Below are 12,016 nucleotides of genomic sequence, written 5' to 3'. Positions count from 1 at the left end.
CTGAGTCTTGCTTCATCTTCGCCGCGATGCTATGGTACTCCATGACCCATTGGTTTCTCATTTTGACCACCACAGCTCCCGGAACATCGTCACCGACGACGATCAGCTCCACCGTGCTTGCTCGGAACATCGACCCACCTCTCCGTTGCTCCTACAGCCTTGTGCTCTACTTAGTCGCGTTTGGGGTGAGTTGCTAATGCTTCCTGAGCCATCCATTTTAGCTTCACAGGTCTCACACTGCCAGCGTAGCGCTGCCATGCCACAGCGTCCACCATGGTCGGCGTAGTGCTTGGGTCGGTCCGTAATTGGTCGCGTTAGTGCCATAGATCGATGCGCTGTGACGTAGTGATCATGTTAGTACCCTTGCTGTCGTCGGTGATCTCACCATCGGCGAGAAATCGCTGGTCAGAGTCATCGCTGCCATGGTCAACGTCGGAGGTTAGGGATGACAGGTGGGGTCGGGTTGTCAATGACTCAGCATTCAAATGGATTTTTCTATTTTCATATTTGAATGAATAGTGTCTATTTTTGTTATTTTTGTTTAGATTTATTTAGAGCTCCAAAAATTATGAAAATTTTTGTGTGACTTCTCTGTGATGTAAAGTATTTAAGAAAAATATGAAATAATGCTTTTCAGTACTTTTTGAATGTGATAAAAATTGCTCAATTTATTAATAAATGGATTTCCATGATTTTTCTAGGCTTATTTATTTGTCCAAAAATTATGAAATTTGTTTTGTCACTTACTTATCCTACAATGAACATTTACAAAAATTTTGAGCTCAATTAGAACAAGTTGATTTATTTCATAATTTTGAATTAAATAATTAATTCATAAAAGCAAATAGTAACCTTTAATGATTTAGATTTTGTTTGAAACTTTGGATTGAGTGATGACCTTGGGTCATTAGTTGATAATGATCCTTGGCAATTGATGTATGTGTTACGAAAAAGATTTAGTTGTTTGACTTGCAACTGTACCGCGAAGGAAAGTTGTATTCAAATTATTTATTTTGCATCCATCATCGAGCATCATGTTTCGTATTCCACATCATGTTGAACATGGCATTGTTATTACATGTAGTGAACGAGGGTGAACATGTGGTAGTTAATCAAGTTGTTGAGGAGGTTATTCCGTCTGTTGAGGTCGGATCAAAAACTTGTGAAACGTCGCAGGAGCCAGACTTTTCCGTCAACGAAGGCAAGCCCTGGATGCATACAACCCTACCTTGTGTTTTATAAATTAATTTCGCTTTTGCTTTCTGTTACTGCATTAAGTGGTTAGGAGTTAAGTAAGAGCCTAATTGGTGCATTACCACCCTTGTTATTCCATATTTACCATATTACCAGTTTTAAACTCGTATATGCCCAGTTTTGCTTAGCTATGTGTAGAACGATGAAAGTCAGGTGACTACCTGCCACCTACAAGTTTTAAATGGAACATTGGTTAATTATGTTAGCATGTGATATGGGAATGTGGAGTAATAAATCTAGACCGGGCGGACTCGGTGAGTGTGAGCCACCAGACATGGAGGTCTTATGAGCAGGGTCTTTCCGCCTGTGTCGATTAAGGCACGTCCGTTGTTGAATTGCATGAGGTGAGACTTTGTAGTACTAACCACATACTTCGGTAAGCCTGAACTTGGCGATTCTATTATGAGAATGGCTACTCGCGCACTGGGAGTGGAGAGATGGCGGGAATAGCGTGTACCCACATGGTAATGGGCTGGATTGGTGGAGTACTGTATTCTCGGGTGGCGCGGACCCGTTCTTGTTTTAGAGGATCCAAGGGTAGGTTGGTATATGTAGGTCGGGGACCTGCATATGTCGTGTGGTCTGGAATTCCTAGCTAGGTTTATAATCAGTTCGAATCGTCGTTGCTCCTCGGTTATGGAGACTCAACTCACTGTTCATCATCGTAGTATTAATAACTAGAACTTGAATAAGGCTTGTGAAGGTGTTGGATATGAAGTTTCATGATTTCAGTGCAGATCATGTCAGCTTTGTATATAATTCTTCAGAAGTTTTCTTTTTAAAGAATGTTGTTAAAAGAGTTTTTATGCAAAAGAACTTTGATCATTGTTAAAGCTATACCTTGAATCCCTGAGCCTGCATTCCTAAGTTATCAGTTATTATTTTGGTTAAGTCTTGTTGAGTACTTTTGTACTCAGGGTTCGTTGACCCTTGTTGCAGGTGAGCCTCATGAGCAGATCTATTTTGGATCGTGCTGCATGACTATCGTTCGTTCTGACGATGAGAAGTAAATGTGTGATCCTTGGGCAGGATGTTATTTTGTGTGTTATATATATGTTAATTATGCCACTCCACTACTACTATGGTTTGTAATAATTATCGAACTTAATTTGTAAGGTTTGAAACAACTGGTTTGTAAACTATGTTATCGTAAGACTTCCGCTATTTTTACTCTGGTGCTGATATTTGAATAAATGTTGTAATACTACAATGACTCTGTAACATGATCCTGCTCAGAAATCGTGGATGATTCGGGGTTCCCCGAGGACACCCGACAGTCTTTTTAAGTTATTGGAAACATATGCATAAATGTCAAAGGTCATTGGACAGTGACAGGTGCATGTGGGCCCTATAACTTAGGAGGTTCTGCCACACACATAGCATGTCTAAGGAGGTCATGAGGTGTCATCCTTGTTTCCCCAACATTGCTATGTTAAAATGTTTAATATCTCAGAACCCCATGCCACCATGACACTTTAGTAGTGTGAGCTCCGGCCACCTCTGCTAGTGAATGGCTCGACTGTCCGCTGATCTCCCCACCAATAGTTAGAGGTAGCATATGTAATTTTACTAGTGAATTACACTTGTTATTGTTCATATTAGTTTTACTGTGCTAGTTTGTGTTAATATGCTCATTTTTGTGAATTTTTATCTATTATTGTGTCAATTCTTATCTATTATATGTTCTAGCCAACTGTTGATACTTCTTAATGACTATTGGAGGATTCCATAAGTGCACAGAACTATCGCATAGCACTTCGCTCGGTGAGTACCAAGTGTTGGTGCAGAATGGGACCAACATATAAATATTTGTAGTTTTGTCGTATGTTGTGATCGGATGTGGCCTAGCACTTAATGACATAGGGTTTATACTGGTTCAGGTAATGTGCCCTATGTCTAGTTTGAGTCGGTCGATGACTTTATTCCTGAGCCTAGGTGCTCGTAGTTTGCTGTGGGGTTACAAAAGAGAGGGAGTAAGATGGGTGGTGTAAGAGTTCTAGTTAGACTCTAGACTAAAGGGCCAAGACAGACAGGGGCTCCTACATGCGCTAAGTATTTGAGCATGTGCTCTCATTGGAGTTGTTCGTTGGGTGTTCGAATCATCCTGGTGGTTGAATTGTCTGAGTGTCCTCCTTTTGGAGAGAGCGCATCCCCTTTTATAGATGAAGGGGATGCCCTTACAAGAAAGAGAGAGAGAGTGTATGTATGCTATTAAGTCTTATTGCCCATGCCATCGGGTACAAGATGACTGTAGGCGCCCACAATACTATTAATGTTAGACGCATGTGGGAGTTTTTTATTATGTTCACCATGTGTGGCAAATGACGGTGTCCACAACACTATTGATGCTTAGAGCCATGTGGGGGGTTTTACCATGTTCGCCTAGTATGGGAGTTGAGGGTGCCCACAACACCGTAGGGCAAACATCGGCGCCCACAACACTGCTTGGGATCTGACACGCCTAGAAGGTGGTAGGGCACCCTTCTGACATGCCCTGTTGGTACTATGCTGCAAGTGTATAGGGTACGGTCCTTGGTATTGCGGTTGACTTGAGTGCCCTGCCTTACTTGCTCCGCTCATTTCCTAGGTCCTCACTGAGCGGGCATCCCCAGTCGGTTGGTCCCAATCAGCTCCGACTGCACCATTTAGAGAAGAGCTATAAGTAGAGGTTCGGTGCATCCCCGGTCGGAGACACGGGTCAGAGTCAGAAGTGGCATTGGCCAAGCCTTCTGGTCAGAGAGGCAGGCCAGAGTTGGAAGTGGCATTAGCCAAGCCTTTCGGTCGGAGAGGTAGGTCAAAGTTAGAAGCGAGCGTCATTCCTCCTTGGCTAGGTCTTCCGGTCAGAGAGGCGGGCTAGAGTCAAAAGTGAGCATCATTCCTCCTCAGCCAGGCCTTCTAGCCAGAGATTGGATCGCCCTTCTAGCCTATCATTAGGTTTTTGGGCCAGCCCAGTAGTTGCACATTGTTTGCAACACCATCTGCTAGGCCGAGCTTTTGCTGGGAAGTAGGTCCATGAGGGACCCCTGGTTTATGAACTTTACAGGAGCCCCCGAGCCCCCGAGTGATTCAGGTAGAATCATCTAGGGGATTTTTGTCTTGATGGCAGGTGCACATGAGCGCACCCTCAGGTGTAGCCCCTAAGCCCCTAGGTGATTCCTATAGAGTTGTCTGGGGGGGGGGTTTGTCCTGGTAGCAAGGGAATTCTTTGTTTCGACAGCGGGTGCGCACGAGTGCACCCATGAGTGTAGCCCCCAAGCCCTTGGGTGATTCTAGTAGAATCGCCTGGCTGGTTTTGTCAGTGGGCATGTGTGTGTCCACCTTGGTGGGCATAGCCTCCTCTTTTCAATTTTTGACCCATCATTTCTAGGAGCATGGTCCTAGGCATTTGGTCATGGCTAAGGGACTGGGCGAGATGGAGCCGTCATCTAGGGCGTCAGGCACGCCAAGGGTTCGAGCGAGTTAGAGTCATGGATCTAGGGATTGAGCGAGTCGGAGTCACCAAACAAGGCATCACATGCGCCGTGGGATTGGGCGAGTCTGAGTCATAGATCCAGGTGTTGGACGTGCCAAGGGATCAGGTGAGTCGGAGTCATTGATCCAGGTATTGGATGTGCCAAGGGATCAGGTGATTTGGAGTTGTGAATGTCGGTCACTGGGCGTAGCTGAGATCATGCTGAGGTGTTGGGCATCCCGAGTCTCTGAGCCCTGTTGGGCTCGATAGGGGTCATTTGAGTTTTGTGTGTTACCCCGTTCGTGGTTTCCACAACCAAAGGGGTTGAGCTAACATCACTTGCCTCGATAGCTCGAGTGACGTGCTCAGTGAGCTCGCTAATGGGTACGTTCGAGTGGAATCCGGGTCCATCATTCATGACGAGGTAGGCATACCCCTCATGTGGCATTCCACTGCTCCTTAACCCACATCCCAGCAGATGCCCAGGTCATTTCAGAGACCGATCTAGGTGGCCCGTTGGCCTCCCCTCGATGGAGATTCTGTGGGCATGGCTTGAGGTTAGGATTGAACGAGAAGGTTGAGATGACACTATCTACTTCGAAGCAGCTACTAGGGCTCATCTGCACTTTCTCCCCTAGCTCTATTTGACATGAGGTGGCCTCAAGCCCTTCGTGGGCTAGCCTTCAAACCCCGGTCAGTCGTCGCTCATGTTGAATGAGGCAACTACTGCTTCGTGATGCAACATGGAACATTATGATGCATCAATTGAATATGCGATGCTTTGGATGTATGGGTTGAATGAATGACTATATGAATGAATGTGTGAATGCATGTATGCGAATGGATGAATGAATAATCATGCATCAGAAGAAATAAAGTAAGAGGGATCGGTAGAGTTACCTTTGTTTGACTCGAGTGACAGGCTTTTGAGGAGTCTTTATCAGATATGTCCAAAGGGATCCGAGCTTGTCGTTCATGATGGAGTTAGCATGGCCCACATAGGGCTTCCCTCTGCTCCTTACCTATCTCTTGGCGTTTGCCTGAGCCGTCCAATCGACTCAGGAAGCCCATTGGTCTCTCCTGGGCGGAGATGCCTTTGTTGGGCCCTTCCAAGTCTTGCCTGAGAAGGTAGAGGGCCGCCTATGCGCAGTTGTGCCTTATTTCCCATGCTCGATGTGCAGTAGTGGTGGGCCATACCCAAGCCATGTCTTGTCTAACCAGGTGCAATCTCATCGAGCAGGGTGCGGCCCATCAGTCAGGGCACGTCCCATCATATCCTGTCTACATTGAATAGGGGAAGGGAGAGGGTTTCTCATCCCAATCCTTCCCCTTCCTCAACTACTACGCCTCTTCTTAAATAGGGGAAGGGAGAGGGCTTTCGTCCTATTCCTTCACCTATTCCCCAAATATCACCTCTCCTCCATCTTCCTTCTTGCCAGAGCGTTTGTCTGCCGCGGCGATTCCTAGGACAAAAAAGGGGAGAGCGAGGGAGAGGAGAAACTCACAGATCCGTTCATGAATCCAGAGCACAATGTCGAGCTGGAGGTCATCTTGTGTGAGCAAGTTGGTGTTGTCCGCCTTCACTGAGAAAGGGGTGCTACTGTCAAAGGAGGTGGCGCACTGGAGGGCTCCTGTAGGGGAGGGTTTCACTGAGATTGGTGTATTGTTCTTAATTGTCTTTGCTTTGTCTATTTGTATGTCCCTTTGTGCTTGGTGTTTGTTACGAGTAGAAGTGAACCATACATAAGCGTTGGAGACCAGAAGTTGAGTGCCAGAAGCTGCAATACTGAGAGATGAAGTCTGAAGATTCTCTAAGCAAGTTGTTTTGGGCGAAAAGCAAGTTAAGGCAAGTAGAATATAAGGCTCCTTGTTACCTATTCACTTTAATGCAATCTCAATTCATATGCATATGTTAATGAACCGCTTGGAGTCTATTTATCTTGATATTGATTATCCTGTCCTTGATTTATCTATGGGTTTTGCTTGTGGGTAGTATGCTTAGTTTGCTTCAACTAATATTGACTAAATAATAGAATTAAAGATATATGCAACATGGTATTAAAAGATGCTTTTTAGCAACATGGACAGAAGGGGGCTAAAGCATTGAGCCTTTTTGGGTGCTCTAGTCTGCCCTCTGTAAGGACTGAATCTTAAAGTGGCAAACCAGGACTTACCGTACAACCATGAGAACTACATGGCTCTAGTCTTAGCCTAGTATCTTGATCTATTCTAGTTTGTTAGTAGCTTACCGAAAGGGCAAGAGGGGGGCACTAGTTGATATGTTTCTTTTCTTGCCAGGGTGTGTACTATGCCATGACCATAAGTGCCACTGCTAGAGGAGGGCTGCATATGGCTAGGCGGCTGAAACCTTAGCAACTACTACTTATTAGAACGACTGGTGAAAAGCTTCGTAGTGATCCCTGCTGACTTATCTTGGAAGTGAGTCAAGAGGCTGATCACCTCGGGCAAAGGGCAATCATGACTCATGGTGAAAGTGTACAAACTCTGCAGCGTATAAAACTGATATATCAGCCGTGCTCACGGACACGAGCGCCCTGAATCCTTTTCGAGATAGATGGTTCTATGGAGGGTTTGGGATATGATCAACCTTTATGTTAAATATACTTACACCTTGGGAGCTTAAGCATAACCTAGTGACATAGGTTTAACAAATAAAATATGACCAACTAAAAGTGCTTACTGTAGTTCAGCCATGTCTAGCCTTTTGAGCCTTGCATCCCCTCATGTTATACTTGTTGAGTTTGGTGTGCTCATACTTGCTTAACAATCAACAAAAATCCTAGATGGGTACCAGATGGTGGATCAAGTAAAGAGTTTCTTGTGGAAGGCGAGTGTTTCCCCTAGTCAATCATCCCTGTGGAGTATGGAGTCCCAAAGAGAAGATTTAGAATAGTTTCCGCTATGCTTCTATAACAGTTGTAAGTTCAGTTGTAATTATGTTCGATATATAATAAAGCATTGTCTTTGATATTCTCCATATTTGTCGCTATATGTGTTGTGTGGACATCCTAGGCACACATATAGTTAGCGCTTGGTATTCTTTGGAAAACCGAGTGTGACAAGGAAGAAGGGTGTGAACCCTGTGGATCGGTTCTCCATTGGATAACGGGGACCTCTACAACCCATCGCTCGGCGTACTTGTTCAGTTGGTCAAAGATGCGTGACCTGACCGTTAGTATGTGGATGTCCAACCAAGGCCCAGTCAATCTTAATGCCATATCCATCACTAAAGTCTAGGAACTTCTTCTCGATGAAGTTACTTTCATGGTTAGTGATGATACAGTTAGGAACGCTGAACCGGTAGATGATGTCGAGGAAGAATTTGACCGCCTCTTCTGAGTGGATGTTGGTGATGGGCTTGGCCTTGATCCACTTGGTGAACTTGTCGACCGCTATGAGTAGGTGAGTGAAGCCGCTCAGGCCCTTTATGAGGGGTCCTACCATGTCAAGGCTCCAGACCATGAACTGCTAGGTGATGGGGATGGTTTGGAGCTCTTGTGCTGGTAAATGAGTTTGTCGAGCGTAGAAGTGGCATCCTTCACACCTGCAGATGACCTCCTCTGCATCTCATAGTGCGGTGGGCTAGTAAAACCTTGGTGAAAGGCTTTTCCAACCAGCGACCTCAGGGCCATGTGATATCCGTAGATTCCAGCATGGACTTCGAGGAGGAGCTACTTCCCTTGGTCGGTAGGGACGTACTTCATAAGTACTCCCGATGGACTCCATTTGTAGAGTTCATTTCTGATCACAATGAGTGTCTTGGTGCGTTGGGCGATCCATCATGCTTCAGTCCTTTTGGGTGGGAGAACTTCATCAAGGAGGTAGGCGAGCAGCGGTGCTCGCTAGTCGGTTTGATCGAGCGCCATCATGGCGATGTCATCATGGAGTAACTAGGGTTGGAGCCCCCGAGCACTAGGTCAGCATTGGGGCGTGTCTAGACCAGATCTTCCTAGACGTGGGCGGAAGGCTCATGAAGTTTGTTGATGAAGACCCTATCCAGAGATGGAACCCACCTGGCAGCCAATTTTGCAAGAAAATTGGTGACATCATTGTCCTTTTGGGGGACAAGATGCACCTCGATCCCCTAGAATTTGTCCTCAAGTTTGTGCACCTCATGGTAGTATGCTACCATGAGGGGGTTTTGCAAGAGGACTCCTTCATAACCTGGTTGACGACCAGCTCTAAGTCACCACGAACATAGAGTCACGTAGCACCGAGCTCGATGGTGATGCGTAGTCCGTTGATGAGGGCCTCGTATTCCACGGCATTGTTTGAGGCCTGAAAGGATCAAGATGCCCAAGAGGGGGGTGAATTGGGCTAATTCTAAAATTCTTTGCAATAATTAAACCCTACACTTAGCCTACTTCACCCCTTGTGCCTAGAATGTGATTCTAATGATCTATCGCACAAAAGTTTAGCACCCTAAGTTCTAATCCTGCTCTAGCATGGCAATTCTAAGAATGTAAAGACAAGAATTGAATTGCTCAAAAGTAAATGCTCAATGTAAGGAGAGGAGAAGGAATGTGGTGATGTTTGGTCAAGGTATCGGAGAGTCGTCACTCCCCACTAGTCCTCATTAGAGCACCCGTGCAAGGGTGTAGCTCCCCATTGATCAGTGCAAGGATCAAGTGCTCTCTACGGGTTGATTCTTCGACACTCCATCATGGTGAATCACCCACAACCGCTCACAACTTGAGTTGGGTCATCCACAAGCTCCGTCGGATGATCACCAAACTCCCAATCACCACCAAGCCGTCTAGGTGATGGCGATCACCAAGAGTAACAAGAAAGAACTCTCACTTGACCACAACAAGCCTAATGAGAAGGGTGGATGCACACTTGCTACTCTCTTTTCATTAATGAGGCCTTAATCTTGGATTCTCAAATCTCAATCACCTCACTAGCCTCTTGCTCTCCTTGGCACTCTCAAGGGTGTTTCTTAGCTATTGAAATGGACAAGAGTGCACATTTGAATGAATAGAGGAAGTGTTTATACCTCCTCATTCATAACGAATCGTTATGTGCCTGAGTTAGCATTCTGCGGGGTGACCAGATGCTCTGATCAAGGTGACCGAATGCTCTGGCCAGTTCTCCTCACCATTGAGCCATTAAGTTGTGACTGGACTCTAACCTATGTCTAGTCAGCACTGACCGGACACGTCCAGTCATGAAAACTGCTCTCTAGAACCTTACTGATGTTGACCGGACTCTAGCACCCAGCGTCTGGTCACTTTGCTGCTCATTGTCCAGTCAGTAGCATGAACCTGACCAGCGTCCGGTCAGCACTAACCAGACATGTTCGATTAGGATTCTCCCTCTCTAGAACCATACTAGAGTAGACCTAACTCTGGCACCCAATGTCCGGTCACATTTCACTCAGCATCCGATCGCATCTAGATGACTTTACTTGATCAAATGAACTGACCAAACCCTACTGCCAGTGTCCGGTCACACCGGGACTAGCGTTCGGTCAACATTAGACCCTCCATTCACTTCCAACTCGAAATCATATGTGAATGAAGTTCTCTCCAATTGATCTAAGGGCTACTTCAGAGCTACCTAGTGCTAGATTTGACAAGTGTGCACCACACCTAACCCACTAGACTCACCTAGGTCAAGCTACTAGTCCATACCCCCCTTAATAGTATGGCCAAAGGAAAAACAAAGTCCTAAACTACTCTAAGTGTCTCTTCAACACCAAATGACACTTAGAACTAGTCCATCCTTAACCTTGTCGTCCATCCTTTGAAAACCAAAACAATTTTCATCGTAGGGGCATGACAACCATGATTGCCCAATCAATTGCCATTACCATGACCTAACTTAATTGCTCCTGCAAAACACATGTTAGTCATAGTAATCTCGTATTGTCACTAATCATCGAAATCCAACTAGGGGCCTAGATGCTTTCAATCTCCCCATTTTTGGTGATTGATGACAATACAACCTCGAGTATGTAAAAGAGATGAGGTTTTCAACATGCTTGGTTCATATAAGCTTTTGACAATAAGAACAAAAGAGTAAGGCAAGCTTATATGACCCAAGCCAACATGATGTACTCAATACATATGAAATAAGCATGAGTACAAGAAGTAAAGCTCATTTGCATCGGAGTAAAATGCAGAAGCAAAGCAAATGAGCATAACCAAGTGACATGACATATATAAAGATCAAAGTAGAGAGCACACATGTCACATATCACATAGCACTAGCAAAGCAAAGCACTAGGACACTTGCTCTATAGGCGAAGCAAACATGGTAGCTAGCTGTCCCTAACTTTGAAGCCCACTAGGTTGAAAACCTAGAGTCACTGTAGTGGTGGTAGGTCGACTGAGCTAAGGTGTAAGCTATGGCGGTGGAGTCCCAATGGTAGTAATGACATGCTGCATGAAGCCAAGTAACTACTACTGAATGAGGAGCTGCTACTACTGCATGGCCTACTGCTGTCGCTGGAACTCGTCCTGTCTAGCCTAAACCTATGCAAGTGTAACTACGGTCTCCTAGGCCTGGCGAGCTTGATCTTGCCTTATCCGCTCAAGTATAGCAAGAAGAGCAGGGTCTATCTACGGTGCCTATGGAGTTGAGCTAGAGTCACTAGCCTCACCATCATGTCATCATGGAGGCATCTGAGGAATATCTTGGTAGTCATCATCTGAACTATCACTAGGGTCACTCTCGACCATACTCGCCTGTTGTGCATCTAGCTGCTCCTCCTCTATCGCTGCAATGCCCCTAATAATCTCATCCTGCTGGGTTGCAGACTCTGGCACCTTTGGGTGATGGCTTGGCTAGCTAGGTGTCCTTACTCTGCTGTGATAGAGCATCTAGTTCATGTTATATGCACAGAACTCGGTAGTAGTACCAGAATACTCTGCCAACATCTTAGGAGGCCTCACTGTGACTGCCCTGTGAATCAGAAAAGTGATCCAGTGAGCATACGGTAGCTGCCTATGACCTTTGAATCCCTCTCAAGTGTATCCTCCATCTCAGAAAGAATAACATCCCATATATCAAATATTGTCTGCTGGATCAAGGAGTTCAGTAGCCATAGCTGAATGTGATTCAATCCCTCGTGATATCCCATCCTCGGTAGCAGGGTCCTCCTCATGATGGCATCAAGTAGTCTAGCTATAGGAGTAAGATCTTTGGGTGTCCTGCTCGACCCCTCGCTGAATGGCTCTGTGAAGCAAGGTCGGATGAGATCTGTGGGAGGCATAAGACTATCGTGAGAGCATCTAGGAGGCTCTATATGACCATAGCAAACCTCATGAAGGTGGATGGGTGACTCTT

Source organism: Miscanthus floridulus, chromosome 2 (assembly GCF_019320115.1).
Source record: "Miscanthus floridulus cultivar M001 chromosome 2, ASM1932011v1, whole genome shotgun sequence".
Classification (NCBI taxonomy): Eukaryota; Viridiplantae; Streptophyta; class Magnoliopsida; order Poales; family Poaceae; genus Miscanthus; species Miscanthus floridulus.
This window is presented reverse-complemented; position numbering follows the sequence as displayed.